Raw genomic sequence first — 16,897 nt, 5'->3', positions numbered from 1 at the left:
AAATTAAGTGGAACAATTGTATTTGTCGGGAAATATGTTACGACTACTGAAAACTCCAACGTTTGGTTAAAACCAATTCTGAAAATCTTCAAATTCAACTTGGTTCAGCCAATTTGCATGTGTGTTACAGCTACTAAACTTTGAACTCAGTTTAAAGTTCTCGGGCACAGCTTGTGGCAAGTAGGCAGTAAATAATACCCCTTTCACACATTCCCTCTTGACTCAGGTTTTTTGCCAGGGCTCGCGTCTCGACCTGGGTCTCCGTTATGTCTTAACAGGGTCACCTGCGGTCTGAAAGGCATGGGCCGGGGTCATGCCTAAAAGAAGCTGATTGGCGGGAACAGTGGCCCTTGGAGATGACATCATCTCCAAGCATCCACTGAGATGGAAGACCTGGGTCACTGGAAGACCCAGGTCCAGTGTGAGTGGTGACGACCTGGGAATAACCTGGGTCTGTCATCCATTTGTGAAAAGGAGTAAGTACTAAAACCCTGGCTGGAACCCATGTTCATTGTCCAGGATCCGAGCACGGTTGAAGCTGAGTTTTATATGTGAAAGGGGTATCAATTATAAATGAATAGGTTTGACCATGTTCACATCAGTTTAGACGTGACACGACTGAGCATGAAAGGTTTTTTATATATATTGTTTTTGTTATTTGGACAAAATGTTTCAGGTTGAATTTGCAGTTCAGATGAAAACATTTTGAACAAACTCAAAGGATGGACAATAGAGTCTGTTGTTACAGACTGCAGAAATTAATTTCTGACAAAATGGATGTTCAATACCTACAGTACCAACATTTGGGAGAGGGGAGTTGGGACTTTGTGCATGGCTTTAAAGGGGGCGTGGTTGCACACTACGGCCCCCATTGCTCATCGAGATTCCCATCTGCCATCCTCTCTATACACTGTTTAGATTCCCCTGTGCATGGCATCCATCTTGTTTGGGACTATCCTATCAAAATTGGAACAATTGTGAGGAATGCTATACTTTATTGCAGGGTACAGCTGAAAGGTGTAAGAGGCTTTGCTACTCTGCACAGATTTTCTCTCAAAATTAGATTATAGAGCCCAATCTTTATAAAAAAATATGTGGAAATAGGGTGGTTTTGCTGTTTAACAAAGTCTTCTGCCTGCGGTGGTTATTGCCGAGCAACAGCGGTGGTAGCCATGTCTCTAGATAGCTTTGCAGTGAGATGCACAGTATCGCCCCAGTGATTATTTTTTGTTAAATGGGTCTGAAAATGATTTCTATAGAAAGAAAATTGCTCCTTTTGGGCCATATTGATAAATAGGCCCCCCTTTGGAACAGGGAAATTGTACTTTAGGAACAGATAGAAATCAGAAAAGGTCAGAACATAGGTGCAGTGATCAGCTTGCTGCCTTACAGCACTGATTTTGGGTTCATTTCTCACCAAGGTCCTACTTGTGTGGAGTTTGCATGTTCTTCCTCTGTTTATGTGGGTTTGCGCTGAGTGCACAGGTTTCCTCCCACATTCCAAAAACATGATGGTATGTAAATTGGGTTCTGAAACTTCTGACAAAAAAATAAATAAAATAAAACTAGTGTATATATGTGTGTATGAGTTTGGGAATATAGATTGTAAGCTCCACTGGGGCAGGGACTGGTGAGAATGACTAAATATTCCTTGTAAAGTGCTGCAGAATATGTGTGCGTTGTATTAATATTTGTTACCAAAAAAATACTATACTAAGTAAATGAGCACAAATCTGCTCAAGTAATAGAAGTTTGATGAAGCTACATATTGCCACATTTTTACCATGGCCAGTTTTCATTTGTCCAGAAGATGACCTTAAATATATATATATATATATATATATATATATAGTTTGTTTATGATGTATTTAGTTTTTATGACTAATTGCAATAGCTGGAGTTCCTGCATTCTTTAATATTCACTTTATTCCAGCAATAAGATTATATTCTGTGCCCGGAGTTCACTGTTCTAATAAATCTCTTTGACATCACACAGGAACTTCCACATCAGAGAATGTTTTTCACACTACACCCTTCTGCTCTGACGGGAGCTTGCTCATAAATCTGTAACCACATAGATATAAATATGTAGCGGAGTGCAGGATGGACACTGACCCTGTGACTCTCAGAGATTTACACTGACACATCCATCCATACTTACCTCCTCTTGTGTGCAAGAATTTGCTGTACTTGTGGGTTTAATTAAAGCTGTATTACTACTTAATTGCTGTATGCTTCTCACCTGCTCCTTTCCCCGTTTTATCAGCTTCTGTAATATAGCAATGGAGGAGCCCTTGGGATAAAACAGAGGGTATACGTAAAACCTAGTGATTAGATGGTAATGCAGCTTTAAGGTGCATTTGAATAATATCTGACTATACCTGTGCCAACATTTTTCAACTTTCTACATACATGTGTTTCCAGCGCCAAAGAGGAATGTTCACAGCAGCACAAAGTATTTCAGGAAGCCTGTGTGCTGATCTTGTGAGGACTGTTTATCAAACATGAAATAAATATATTGCCACTTTTTGCTGTGATTTTGGAAAGGTCTATTTATCATTGCCCCTGAGCCAGGACAGGTCCGCAGCTGTCCTAGCAACTCCTAAAAGATGTACTTTTGCTGCAAGTAGCAGAGGCGATAGCTTTCACTGCCAGGTTCTGTCCTACCACTGTAAGGGCCCGTACAGACTGTGAGATTCGGGCTATGCCCGATTCTCACTATGCGACAGGGGCTAGGTCCGGTACATACTAGTCAGCATCGCAAGCACATAATGAGTGTGCTTGCGATACTGACTATGTGCGATTTGGGCTAAGTGTCAATTTTGACTATCTCTTCTATAGAGATAGTCAAAATTGACTTGCCTGCATAGTCTATCTATTCTTGCGATGCCGACCGCACATCGGCATCGAATCGGGATTGCAAGGTGACTTTCACCTTGCGATCTGCACTAACTTTTCTTACGATTTTGACTATATAGTCAGAAACTTAAGAAAAAAATCTCACCGTGTGTACACACCATTAAGCTGGGTACACACAATCAATCTACTGATCAGGTTAATGCTCCTGATCTGCAGACAGAGTCGGCCATAGGCATAGGCAAACTAGGCAATTGCCTAAGGCATTTGCTATGCCTAGGGGCATCAGCAGATTCTGCTGATTAAAATGATATGCGGCATGCCTATATTCTGTGTGTAGCATTTCATATGCAGATACAGCCACAGTCTCGCACAGTATATAGGCATGCTGCATATAATTTTAATCAGCAGAAGCTGCTTGTGCATCCTAGCCACATAGCAATGCAAATAAGATGCATTTTCATTAAAAAAAAAGGTGCCCGACATTAGCATTGAGGCAAGATTTATGAGGACACATCTGAATCCAAGCAGAGGCAGAGGTCACAGTGTTAGTGGCAGTGTGAGTGCTGTGTGCATGTGAGTGGGTTGGTTGTGCAGTAGTGTTCAGAATATGTGTAAGGAGCATTATGTGTGTCATGTAAAAATGCATTAATAATGTGCAACATATGTGTAAGGGGCACTATGTGTGTCATTATGTGTATAAGGGCATTAATAATGTGCGGCATATGTGTAACAGGGTACTACTGTCTTTGTCATGTGTAAAGGGGCACTAATAATGTGCAGCAAATGTGTAGGTGGCACTATGTGTATCATTATGTGTAAAGGGGCACTAATAATGTGCAGCAAATGTGTAGGTGGCACTGTGTGTGTCATTATGTGTATAAGGGCATTAATAATGTGCGGCATATGTAAGGGACATTATGTGTAAAAGGGCATTAATAAAGGTGTCATAATGTGTAAGGCGCATTATGTTTATAAGGACATTAATAAGGTGTCTCATATGTGTAAGGGGCATTACTGTGTGGAATTATGTGTATAAATGCATTACTAATGTGTGGCACTATGTGTATAAGGTACTTTACTATGTGGCATTGCATATAGAAAGGGCACTACTGTGTCGTCTATTGTGACTAAAGAGCAATAGGGTGTGGTGTAATGTGAATAAGGAGTAATTCAGTGTGATGTAATGTGAATAAGGGGCTCTACTGTGAGGAGTAACGTTTATAAGGTAAAGTGATACTACTTTGGGATGTAATATGAATTATGGACACTATCGCATGATTAAATGTGAATAAAGTTGCAGTACTGTGTGGCGTAATTGGAATTGGGGTTACTGTTGTGTAGCCATGCCCCTTGCCAGCAAAAACACACCCCTTTTTGGGCTGTGCGCCAAATTTGCGAGCTGTTCCTATTTAAAGTATAGGGGGTACAAACACCAAAATAAGGACTGCTATAGGTGAGGGGTGATGGTGCTGGGAAAGAGGTGTAAGGTCAGGGGCGGAACCAGCGGTGGTGCTAGGGGGCACCAGCCAAAATCTTGCCTAGGGCATCATATTGGTTGGGGCCGCTCTGTCTGCAGAGCAGTGTGTCCGCAGCTTGACCTGCTGTCAGCCTGCTTGCAGGCCCAACAATTATTAAACAGTACATAAGACATACCTCCCAACTTTTAAAATGCACAAAGAGGGACCCTGGCGTGTGTGAGAATAGGGGCATGGCCTATCTGAAATGGCCTGGCCTCATGGCAGAATCACGATTGCGAGTCACGCCCCCTTTTACCGTCACTGAGGGTGCATACCCAGTGCTATATGAGCTGCTGGCATGCCCCCTCTCCCTCTGTCACCTGTGAGTAAACGCTGTGCGCACGGCATCTATTCACTGCTGCTCTGCTAAGCAGGGCAGCAAGTGACAGAGCCTCCCAACTACACCCCCCCCCCCCCATCACCCACACACACACTGCGGCCCGAGGGTGGGACAGCGGGATTGTCCCACGAAAATTGGGACAGTTTGGAGGTATGCATAAGATGCATCCTCCCGATCCCAGCCGGTGCAGGAGCATTATAAGACATTTAAATATTTGCTGGATATCCAATATCTGTTGCAGATCCTCCATTCTCATCTGCAGATGCAGCACCTATAGGTTTCTATGGGGGTTGCCGAGCTTCCGGATTTACCAACCCTGGAATGCGATAATGGCATTATCCTATAGTAGCCATAAAAGAGTATCTCTGGGATCCTTTCCGGCAATGAGTGCCGCATGTGTGGTCAGCACACCGCATATGCGCACAACAACCCCAGCCTACTATATAGACGTTAAACAATTGCTTTTGCAATCATTTAACTTGATTTCCCATCGCAGGGATGTGCTCTTTTCAAAGCCCCCCTCCCTACATGTGCTTGTTAGTACATTACTGCGAATGTTAATTGCTACAAATAGCGCCACTAGGAAATTCTAATTATCGGTTCTAAAACCTGCTAATTAGTAAATATGCACCTTAGAGCTTGATAAATAGCACAGCTGCAATATAACCATACATTGTATGCAGACCGCGGAGCAGAGACGTACTGTAAATAAGGGTTTGCAGAGGATCCTGGGGGCAGAACCATCACTCTCCCATGGTGCTGTGAAGTGTGCTCTGTTAATTAAAAAAAAATCACTATAAGTTTAGTTTGTTGTTGCTTACAGTATTTCTTCCTAGTGCTCTGATTTGTAACAAAAACTCTGAAAACTCAAATAACTACTGTACATTTCATAAGCAACACTTACCAAAGCACATAAAGCCAGTGTGAGTTTTGGTCCATATATTGTTATCTTTTTGACATGTAGCATGTTATTTAAAGTGTGATTCTATATTATAACCAGCAAATATATGAGGTAAATTGATGACTAAAACCATATAATTAGAGATGAGCGGTTTCGGTTCTCAGATAACCGAATCCCCCCGGACTTCACATCACGAACACGGATTCGAGTCAGGCTCGGGTTTTCCCGCCTGACTCGGAAACCAGAACGAGGCAAAACGTCATTATTTCGCTGTCGATTCTCGCGGGGTTTGGAGTCCATATAAGGAGCCGTCCCTGCCATTTTCACTCCGGCATTGGAGAGTGTAGAGAGAGGACATGTCTCCGTCCTCAGTGGTAGTGTCTTGAGCTGCATCTGTCCAGTCACAGTGGTGGTGTCCTCTGATGCCATATGTCCAGTGCTGCTGTATAAGTCCAGTCCAGTGGTGCTGTGTTGCGCTGCATCAGACCAGTGGTGGTGTCTTGTGCTGCATCAGTCCAGTCACAGTGGTGGTGTTCTCTGCTGCCATATGTACATTGTTGCTGTATAATTCCAGTCCAGTGGTGCTGTGTTGTGTTGCTTCAGTCCAGTGGTGGTGTGTTGTGCTGCATCAGTCCAGTCACAGTGGTGGTGTCCTGTGCTGCATCAGTCCAATGACAGTGGTGGTGTCCTCTGCTGCCATATGTCCAGTGCTGCTGTATAAGTCCAGTCCATTGCAGTGGTGCCGTGTTGTCCTGCATCAGTCCGGTGGTGGTGTCCCTGTGCTGCTGTATATGTCCAGTGATACTGCCGTATATGTCCAGTGATACTGCCGTGTATGTCTGTTGATACTGCCGTATATGTCCAGTGGTATTGCCGTATAAATCCAGTGATCCTGCCGTATAATTCCAGTGGTACTGGCGTATAAGTCCAGTGATCTTGCCGTATAATACCAGTGGTACTGGTGTATAAGTCCAGTCCAGTGATACTGCTGTATATATCCATTGATACTGCCGTATATGTCCAGCGCTACTGCCGTATAAATCCAGTGATCCTGCCGTATAATTCCAGTGATCCTGCCGTATAATTCCAGTGGTACTGGCATATAAAACCAGTCCATTGATACTGTCGTATATGTCCAGTGATACTGCCGTATATGTCCATTGATACTGCCGTATATGTCCAGCGGTACTGCTATATAAATCCAGTGATCCTGCCGTATAATTCCAGTGATCCGGCCGTATAATTCCAGTGATCCGGCCATATAATTCCAGTGGTACTGGCGTATAAATCCAGTCCAGTGATACTGCCGTATATGTCCAGTGTTACTGCCGTATATGTCCAGCGGTATTGCCGTATATGTCCAGCAGTACTGCCATATGAATCCAGTGATCCTGCCATATAATTCCAGCAATACTGGCGTATAAGTCCAGTCCAGTGATCCTGCCGTATGTGTCCAGTGGTACTGCCATATAATTCCAGTGATACTGCCGAATATATATACCCTGTTGCAAAGCAGATTACTGAGGTCATAACAACTATGATGGTGTTAGACGTGCGTCCGGTATCCGCCATTAGTGCAGTGGGACTGCAGTGCCAACCCTAGATGGGCCAGGTGTTTGTGCCACACACTTGTGTCGCTTAGCTTAGTCATACAGCTACCTCATTGCCCTCTTTTACTTCTTGGCATGATGTGCTGTTTGGGTACTATTTTTTTAAGTGCCATCCTGTCTGACACTGCAATGCCACTCCTAGATGGGCCAATTGTTTGTGTCGCTTAGCTTAGTCATACAGCTACCTCATTGCACCTCTTTTTCATCTTTGCATGATGTGCTGTTTGGGGCCTTTTTTTATATCTGCCCTCCTGTCTGACACTACAGTACCACTTCTAGATGGGCCAATTGTTTGTGTCGCTTAGCTTAGTCATACAGCTACCTCATTGCACCTCTTTTTCTTCTTTGCATGATGTGCTGTTTGTGGCCTAGTTTTTTTAAGTGCCATCCTGTCTGCCACTGCAGTGCCACTCCTAGATGGGCCAGGCATTTGTGCCGCACAATTGTGTCGCTTAGCTTAGTCATACAGCAACCTTGGTGCACCTCTTTTTCATCTTTGCATCATGTGCTGTTTGGGGCATGGTTTTTTAAAGTGCCATCCTGTCTGACATTGCCGTATAAGTCCAGAGGTACTGCTGTATTAGTCCAGAGGTACTGCTGTATAAGTCCATCAATTACAGAATTTTTGGAAAATGACAGGGGCGTGCAGGAGATGCTGTCAGTGGACTGAAAAACTGTGGGCCACTTTCGACATTCAGCCACTGCATGCCACTACTAGATGGGCCAGGTGGTTGTGTCGCTTAGCTTAGTCATACAGTAACCTCGGTGCACTTATTTTTCTTCTTTGCACCATGTGCTGTTTGGGGACTAGTTTTTTAAAGTGCCATCCTATCTGACACTGCAGTGCCACTCCTAGATGGGCCAGGTGTTTGTGCCGCACACTTGTGTCGCTTAGGTTAGTCATACAGTCACATTGGTGCAATCTTTTGGCCTAAAAACAATATTGTGAGGTGTAAGGTGTTCAGAATAGACTGAAAATGAGTGGAAATGAATGTTATTGAGGTTAATATTACTGTAGGATCAAAATTACCCCCAAATTCTGTGATTTTAGCCATTTTTATGGTTTTTTTCCCCAAAAATCATCCAGATCCAAAACCAAAACACGGAAGGGTGGTTTTGGCAAAATCAATCCAAAACACGAGCGGGGATATAGAACCAAAACCAAAACACGAAAAGTGCCCGCCGCACACCTCTACATATAATGATAATCTAATTAGAAAAACTTTCATATTATAGAAATGGTAAAGTATCTGGTGTGATGCACCCAACTTTATAAACCGTGTAACTATGGGGCAGATGTATTAAGCCTGAAGAAGGCATAAAGAAGTGATAAAGCGGTGATAAGTTCAAGGTGATAACGCACCAGCCAATCAGCTAATAACTGTCAATTTACATATTGGAGCTGATTGACTGGTGTGTTATAACTTTGCATTTATCACTGGTTTATCACTTCTTTAAGCCTTCTCCAGGCTTAATACATCTGCCCCCATGTATACAATGTCAGCTACAGTATGTTCCATGTTGGCAGCTGTATGTCAGGCTCTGTTCATTCACAGGCGGAATACCAATGTAATCTCACTGTATGGATTATTCAGCGCTGTGGTCTCACAGGTGCTGCAGTGCCCTTTCTCTTTTAGCTGCCGTGAGTCAATAAGTGCTGCTGCAAGATCATGTGGTCACTCTAGATAAGCCTCAGGCTACAGACTATCCGTCTCCATACTGCTAAAATGTAAAACATTGAATGCTGGGAGAGATGTTATCTGCCACCTTCTCGCCAAAAGCCTCCAAATCAGAGCATGCCGGCTTTCTCCAGAGACGTGTGGTTTCCAAAGTGTGCATTATAACTCAAACAGAACCAATCACATTGAACGTTAGTAATAAAGGTTCACAGTTCCAATAACTCAGTAGAGTTATTCTTATTAAATTTATAGAGAAAATGGATTGGAGCCTCTTTATCAATCACAGCTCATAAATCCTACTTTCTATGTGGTAACAAGCAGAGGAGGCGGCCTTGACTAATTTGGTGCCCTAAGCAAGATTTTAGCTGGTCATTAAAATTACGTTGGGGAGGGACACAGGGACTGCTGGGCGGCCCCCTGAGGCAACGGTGCCCTAAGCATTTGACTATATAGCCTGTGCCCAGGGCTAGCTCTGGTAACAGGAGTGCATCAGCTGTGACCATATTTATCAGGTGTAACAAAGTTAGCCTGCATGATTTCCTTAGCCTTAGATTACTTGATGCTGTTCTCACTCTGAAGAATGTGTTATTTGTAAAGCACTTACATCTCTCTTCCAATGGTTTTGCTCGTCAAGGTCCCAATCTCCTCAGATCCAGAGGGACTGGAATTGACCAAAAGGCCTTAAGTTGGCCATGTACTATTGATCAGATCAGCCAATTAAATTACCGCTTTGTACGATTATCATTCACTGTATGGACTATGGACACAGTGGCGGAACTACCAGCAATGCAAGCGGTGCCTTGCACTGGGGCCCACCGCTGTCAAGGGGCCCAAAGCCAGCGGCATGTAATGAGTCAAACTGACTCATTACATGCTGCCTGCCGCTGTGTGCTGTGGGCCGCAGGAGAGGAGCAAAGCACAGGGACTCTGCAAATTTTACTGACTTAGGGTAACAACAATGTGTACAAACAATAGATGTACAAATCATTGATCTTAGAATATTGGAAAAATAATTATATACTTCATTATTTTGTATTTTTTATTTGCTTTATCTTCAGTCCAATTACAGGTTGAGTATCCCATATCCAAATATTCCGAAATACGGAATATTCCGAAATACGGACTTTTTTGAGTGAGAGTGAAATAGTGAAACCTTTGTTTTTTGATGGCTCAATGTACACAAACTTTGTTTAATATACAAAGTTATTAAAAATATTGTATTAAATGACCTTCAGGCTGTGTGTATAAGGTGTATATGAAACATAAATAAATTGTGTGAATGTAGACACACTTTGTTTAATGCACAAAGTTATAAAATATATTGGCTAAAATTACCTTCAGGCTGTGTGTATAAGGTGTATATGTAACATAAATGCATGCTGTGCTTAGATTTAGGTCCCATCACCATGATAACTCATTATGGGATGCAATTATTCCAAAATACGGAAAAATCCCATATCCAAAATACCTCTGGTCCCAAGCATTTTGGATAAGGGATACTCAACCTGTATTTAAGAGTGACCCTATATTTGGACTCGCCTGGCTATTTGGTTAGTCTTAGGCCTAACTCATACTTGCCTGTTTTTGAAAAAGCATTTCAGGTACGTAGCTTGTGAAAGCTACATCCATGAGTGAATGTGCATTGGTCATTCTGAGAGGCGTGTCATAAAATTGACTTAAATATATATAAAATATATATAATGTATATATACTTTTCATGGCTTGGTCGTGTATTGGGTTTTATTCACAAGTGGTTCCATATAAATGGCCACGAGAAACCCTATTTGAAAATGCATGCACCTTGTAACATAGATGCCGACATTATGGCTGCCTCCTCCGGGAGAAGGCAGCCAGGGTGGCTCAGCAGGGGGCGTGGCGCGGCAAGCGAGGCGTAATGGGGAGAAGCAGGTGGCGTGGCCGCGAGATCATGTCATCATGGCCCCGCCCCCACTACACTATGCCGATATTATGGAATAGTGGGGCAGGGGGTGGGGTCACGTGATTCGGGAGGGGGGGAGGGTGAATCGAGTTATCGGCACCCCCGCTGCGGGGGATACTTGAGTGTTTCCCCATGGGATGAGGGGGCTCAGCTGCCGGCCGGGAGGCTTGCCAACTCTTTCGGGAGCCTCCTCGCCATTCCGGGAGAGTAGGTAAGTATGTCTTGCAAGCAATGCATGGAAATAGCACTTTGAGTGTATATATTTCTGTTTTATTTTATTCCGCAAGTAAATAACACATGCATAATGGAGGTAAGGGGTAATCAGGGAGATTGCTAGATTCTTCAGGGAGTCAGGGAGATTACTACTATTTCAGGGAGTCTTCCTGACATTCAGGGACAGTTGGCAAGTATGGCCTAACTCCTGTCAGCAGGGGGGGGGGGCTGGGAGTGCAGGGGAGGCTTACCCATATCCCCATGGTGTGTAGTCTAGGAAGGCACTCCCCTCAGAAGGCTGCACCCCCATACCTGGGCCAGCCCGAGGTCTCAGCAGCCCTGTCTGTCACATATGTTGCTTTGTCAACTCATGTGGAACTCTGCTGAGATTAGGTGTAGTAGTTCCTCTAGATTCTGGCTATATTACATTACATGGAAAAGTAATTGATGGATTAAACCAGAGGTTCTCAAACTCGGTCCTCGGGGGCACACACAGTGCATGTTTTGCAGGTCTCCTCACAGAATCGCAAGTGAAATAATTAGCTCCACCTGTGGACCTTTTAAAATGTGTCAGTAAGTAATTAATACACCTGTGCACCTGCTGGGTTACCTGCAAAACATGCACTGTGTGTGCCCCCGAGGACCGAGTTTGAGAACCTCTGGATTAAACAGTGTGGAGATTAAGTTTGTAGAAAGAGTACCTAGGCCTAGCCCAAGGCAAAGGAGCTAGAAAGATGGCAGACTTCTTTTACTACATTAATATTTATTTAGACCAATTCTGAGACTATTTCTGTTGTTCTTGTGACTGTCTGAAGTGAATCTGTTCTGAAGAGTGCAAGGAAGAGTTGAAGGCAAGATCTAACAATTATGGCGGATATCCAATTATCCCCGGAAAAACATCGGGTCCGAAAAACGACCGTTTTCGGACGTTTTTCTGACTTCTTCCGATGTTTCACCGATTTTTTTTTACAGGCGATCCAGATGGATTGCCTGTAAAGAAAAAAAAAATCTTCTCCCGAAAACACACAGGTTCAGTGAAACCTGTGTGTTTTCGTGTAAAACAGCCCCGTTTTCGGACGAAAACGGGGCTGCTTCCGGGGATTCTGCTTCGCCTCCTGGAGGCAGGTGAAACAAAATCCCCGATAAGCCGGCGCGTGCTGCTGCTTATTGGGGCTAATTAGCTAGCCCTCGGCGGGACATTAGCGGGGCTAATTGGATATCCCCCTTAGTGTGGCGTTGTTCTGCATTCTTTTTTTTTATTTCAGATCTCTTTCGCTGCTTTATACAGGGGTGGTCTTCAGTATGCCGACTGACGGGATCCCGGTGCACAGTATACCGGCGCCGGAATCCCGACAGCCGGCATACCGACACTGATTCTCCCTTGTGGAGGTCCACGACCCCCCTGGAGGGAGAATAAAATAGCGTGGCGCGCGTATCGCTCCACCGTGCCCATAGCATGGCGAGCGCAGCGAGCCCGCAAGGGGCTCAATTGCGCTCACCACACTGTCGGTAAGCCGGCGGTCGGCCTCCCGGCGCCGGTATGCTGGTCGCCGGGAGCCCGACCGCCGGCATACCATACTGAACCCTTTATACAGTAGTTGTAAGTAGAGTAGTATCATTGTAACACTACTATGTTCATAGTTTCTGTACGGTTCTGAAAATCTAAATCTCTGTATCATGTTCTTACTATCTGTTAAGTGACTTAAGTCCTACCGGAGAAAGAGCACTTTATAAATAAAATTATAATTGTTTTTTTTTATTGTTATTACAATGTACTGCAATACTATTTTCCTGTTGCATTAATTAGTTCTGCTTAGCCAATAATAAATACTTTTATTTCAGATGAAGCACCCCCATATAATTAGAAATGAATTTGCTGTCAGACTGTGTGTTGTGATTGGTAATACATCTTGTCCACACTATAGACTATGCTTACTGACTTTATGGCTGCCTCATGTTGGAGGGTGGTAACCAGGCCCCAAACAGCACATCATGCAAAGAAGAAAAAGAGGTGCAATGAGGTAGCTGTATGACTAAGCTAAGCGACACAAACAATTGGCCCATCTAGAAGTGGTACTGCAGTGTCAGACAGGAGGGCAGATATTAAAAAAAAAGGCCCCAAACAGCACATCATGCAAAGATGAAAAAGAGGTGCAATGAGGTAGCTGTATGACTAAGTTAAGCGACACAAACAATTGGCCCATCTAGGAGTGGCATTGCAGTGTCAGACAGGATGGCACTTAAAAAAAAATAGTACCCAAACAGCACATCATGCCAAGAAGTAAAAGAGGGCAATGAGGGAGCTGTATGACTAAGCTAAGCGACACAAGTGTGCGGCACAAACACCTGGCCCATCTAGGGTTGGCACTGCAGTCCCACTGCACTAATGGCGGATAACGGACGCATGTCTAACACCAGCATAGTTGTTATGGCCTCAGTAATCTGCTTTGCAACAGGGTATATATATACGGCAGTATCACTGGAATTATATGTCAGTACCACTGGACACATACGGCAGGATCACTGGACTGGACTTATACGCCAGTATCGCTGGAATTATATGGCAGGATCACTGGATTTATATGGCAGTACCGCTGGACATATACGGCAATACCGCTGGACATATACGGCAGCATCACTGGACATATACGGTAGTATCACCGGACTGGATTTATACGCCAGTACCTAGCCCAAGGCAAAGGAGCTAGAAAGATGGCAGACTTCTTTTACTACATTTATATTTATTTAGACCAATTCCGAGACTATTTTTATTGTTCTTGTGACTGTCTGAAGTGTATCTGTTCTGAAGAGTGCAAGGAAGAGTTGAAGGCAAGATCTACAACAACTTAGGGGGATATCCAATTATCCCCGGAAAAACATTGGGTCCGAAAAACGACCGTTTTCTGAGGTTTTTCTGACTTTTTTCCGATGTTTCACCGATTTTTTTTTACAGGCGATCCAGATGGATTGCCTGTAAAAAAAACAAAAAACCTTCTCCCGAAAACACACAGGTTCAGTGAAACCTGTGTGTTTTCGTGTAAAACAGACCCGTTTTTGGACGAAAACGGGGCTGTTTCCGGGGATTCTGCTTCGCCTGCTGGAGGCAGGTGAAACAAAATCCTCGATAAGCCGGCGCGTGCTGCTGCTTATTGGGGCTAATTAGCTAGCCCTCGGCGGGACAATTACCCCCTTACCCCCTGGTAAATTACCGGGGCTAATTGGATATCCCCCTTAGCAGGGACGTGCAGTCAGGGGAGGCAGTGCCTCCCCTGTCATAATGATTTAAATTATAAAAAGAAGATATTTATGACACAGCGTCTGTTATAAATATCTTCTTCTATTATTTTAATCATTGTCCCCTGTCACTGTGCTGGGCTGGGACACTGTCACTGTCACTGTCCTTGGGCTGGGAGGCAGCGGGAGAGGTGCCTCCCGCTGCTACCATTACAGTCCGGGCAGCGGGGGGCGGGCAGGGGGCGGAGTGCAGCAATGGGCTGTGAAAGCCCATTGAAAATGCACGGGGAAGCGGCACCTATACTGGTGCCGCAATGACAGGGGCGTGCATTCAGCCCCGATGAATGCACGCCCCTGTCAGTCCCCCACATGTGACTGGCCCAGCGGATCCAGTGCTGGATCCGCTGTCCAATCACTAGCGATTACCGGCTGCAGCAGGCGCCGTGGGCTGTGTGGGCGCCCACTGCAGCCAGCGCCGCTACTATGGGAGAGACGTCATGATTCATGACGTCTCTCCCATAGTAGAGACGAGCCGCCCTCTGGATGGAGACGGACAGCGCTGCAGGATCAGTAAGTAAGTATGTGTGTGTGTGGTTTTTTTTTTTAATGTGTTTGGGCTTTGGGGGGCACCGCCACAAGGGGTAATGCTACAAGGGGCACAGTGACTGGGGGCACAACTATATGGGGCACAGTGACTGGGGGCACAACTATATGGGGCACAGTGACTGGGGGCACAACTATATGGGGCACAGTGACTGGGGGCACAACTATATGGGGCACAGTGACTGGGGGCACAGTGACTGGGGGCACAACTATATGGGGCACAGTGACTGGGGGCACAACTACAGGGGGCACAGTGACTGGGGGCACAACTATATGGGGCACAGTGACTGGGGGCACAGTGACTGGGGGCACAACTATATGGGGCACAGTGACTGGGGGCACAACTACAGAGGGCACAGTGACTTGGGGCACAACTACAAGGGGCACAGCGACTGGGGGCACAACAACAAGGGGCACAGCGACTGGTGGCATAGCTATTGGGGGCAGAGCTACAAGGGGCACAGCGACTGGGGGCACAACTATATGGGGCACAGCGACTGGGGCACAACTACAAGGGGAACAGTGACTGGGGGCGGAACTACAGGGGGTACAGCTACAGGGGGCACTGCTACTCGGGGCACTGCTACTCAGGGCACAGCGACTGGGGGCACAACTACAGGGGCACTGCTACAAAGGGCACAGCTACAGGGGGCACAGCGACGGGGCACAACGACTGGGGGCACTGCTACTCGGGGCACAGTGACTGGGGGCACAATCACAGGGGTCACAACTACTGGGGGCACAGCCACAAGGGGCACAGCTACTGGGGGCAAAGCTGCAGGGGTCACAACTGCTTGGGGCACAGTGACTGGGGGCACTGCTACTCGGGGCACAGCGACTGGGGGCACAATCACAGGGGTCACAACTACTGGGGGCACAGCCACAAGGGGCACTGCTACAAGGGGCACAGCGACGGGGCACAGTGACTGGGGGCACTGCTACTCGGGGCACAATTGCAGGGGTCACAACTACTGGGGACACAGCCACAAGGGGCACATGGGGGCAAAGCTACAGGGGTCACAACTACTCGAGGCACAGCGACAGGGGGCACAGCGACAGCGGGCACAACTACTCAGGCACTTCTACTGGGGGCACAGCTAGAGGGGTCACAACTACTGGGGGCGCCTGCTCCATCCTCCCAGCCAGCAGCAGCACTCTCCCCTGTCTGTGCTAACGTCCTCCTGCATCAGCGAGTGCATAATATTCATTAATTTATTTCTCTCTCTCTCTCTCTCTCTCTCTCTCTCTCTCTCTCTCTCCTCCTGTGGATTACTTTGTTTGTAAGTTTAATGTTCATTTTTACAGGTACCGGCCCTATTGGATTCTACTGGACAAGTGGACGTGACCGGCGTGGGATGTAGGTAAGTAATCTCTCTCATTTTTACAAGTACCCCTATTGGATTCTACTGGACAAGTGGACGTGAATCTCAGCGTTGGATGTAGGTAAGTATGTATGTGTGAGTGTGTAAGTGTGTTTTAATAAATTTTTACTTACACGGTGTGTGTGTTGTGTTTTTATTTGGGTATTTTTTTTGTTGTAGAAATACAGGTACCAGCGGGCCCGTTATTTCTCCACATGCTGGTACTTGAGGTTCTCCAAGTACCAGCAAGCGGGGGAGGCTTGCTGGGCCTTGTAGTTCCACAACAAAAAACAATATTATTTTTTTACAAACTTATGGCTATCAGCCCGGCACCCACCGCCCAGGGGTGCTGGGTACAGCCTCGGGCTTCACCCCTGGCCCTTGGGTGCCTGGAGGGGGGGGGACCCCTTGATTTAAGGGATCCCCACTCCTCCAGGGAACCCCGGCCAGGGGTGACTAGTTGGGGGGGTAATGCCACGGCCGCAGGGACCTACATAAATGTGTCCCCCGGCTGTGGCATTATGTCCCAGGCTAGTGGAGCCCGGTGCTGGTTTTAAAAATACGGGGGACCCCTACATCTTTTGTCCCCCATGTTTTTGGAACCAGGACCGGACTAAGAGCCCGGTGCTGGTTGTTTAAAT

At 45.8% G+C, this 16,897-nt stretch overlaps 1 protein-coding gene across 3 annotated transcripts in view; it reads left to right on the top strand.

Moving 5' to 3' along the window:
* LOC135050113 (ephrin type-A receptor 6) overlaps positions 1 to 16,897 on the top strand; it is a 1,497,116-nt gene that overhangs the window by 708,093 nt on the left and 772,126 nt on the right. The gene's annotated exons all lie outside the window — the stretch shown is intronic.

The sequence above is a fragment of the Pseudophryne corroboree genome, chromosome 2 (assembly GCF_028390025.1).
Source record: "Pseudophryne corroboree isolate aPseCor3 chromosome 2, aPseCor3.hap2, whole genome shotgun sequence".
Classification (NCBI taxonomy): domain Eukaryota; kingdom Metazoa; phylum Chordata; class Amphibia; order Anura; family Myobatrachidae; genus Pseudophryne; species Pseudophryne corroboree.
The sequence above is the reverse complement of the archived record's forward strand: the minus strand, read 5'-3'. Positions and strand labels throughout refer to the sequence as shown.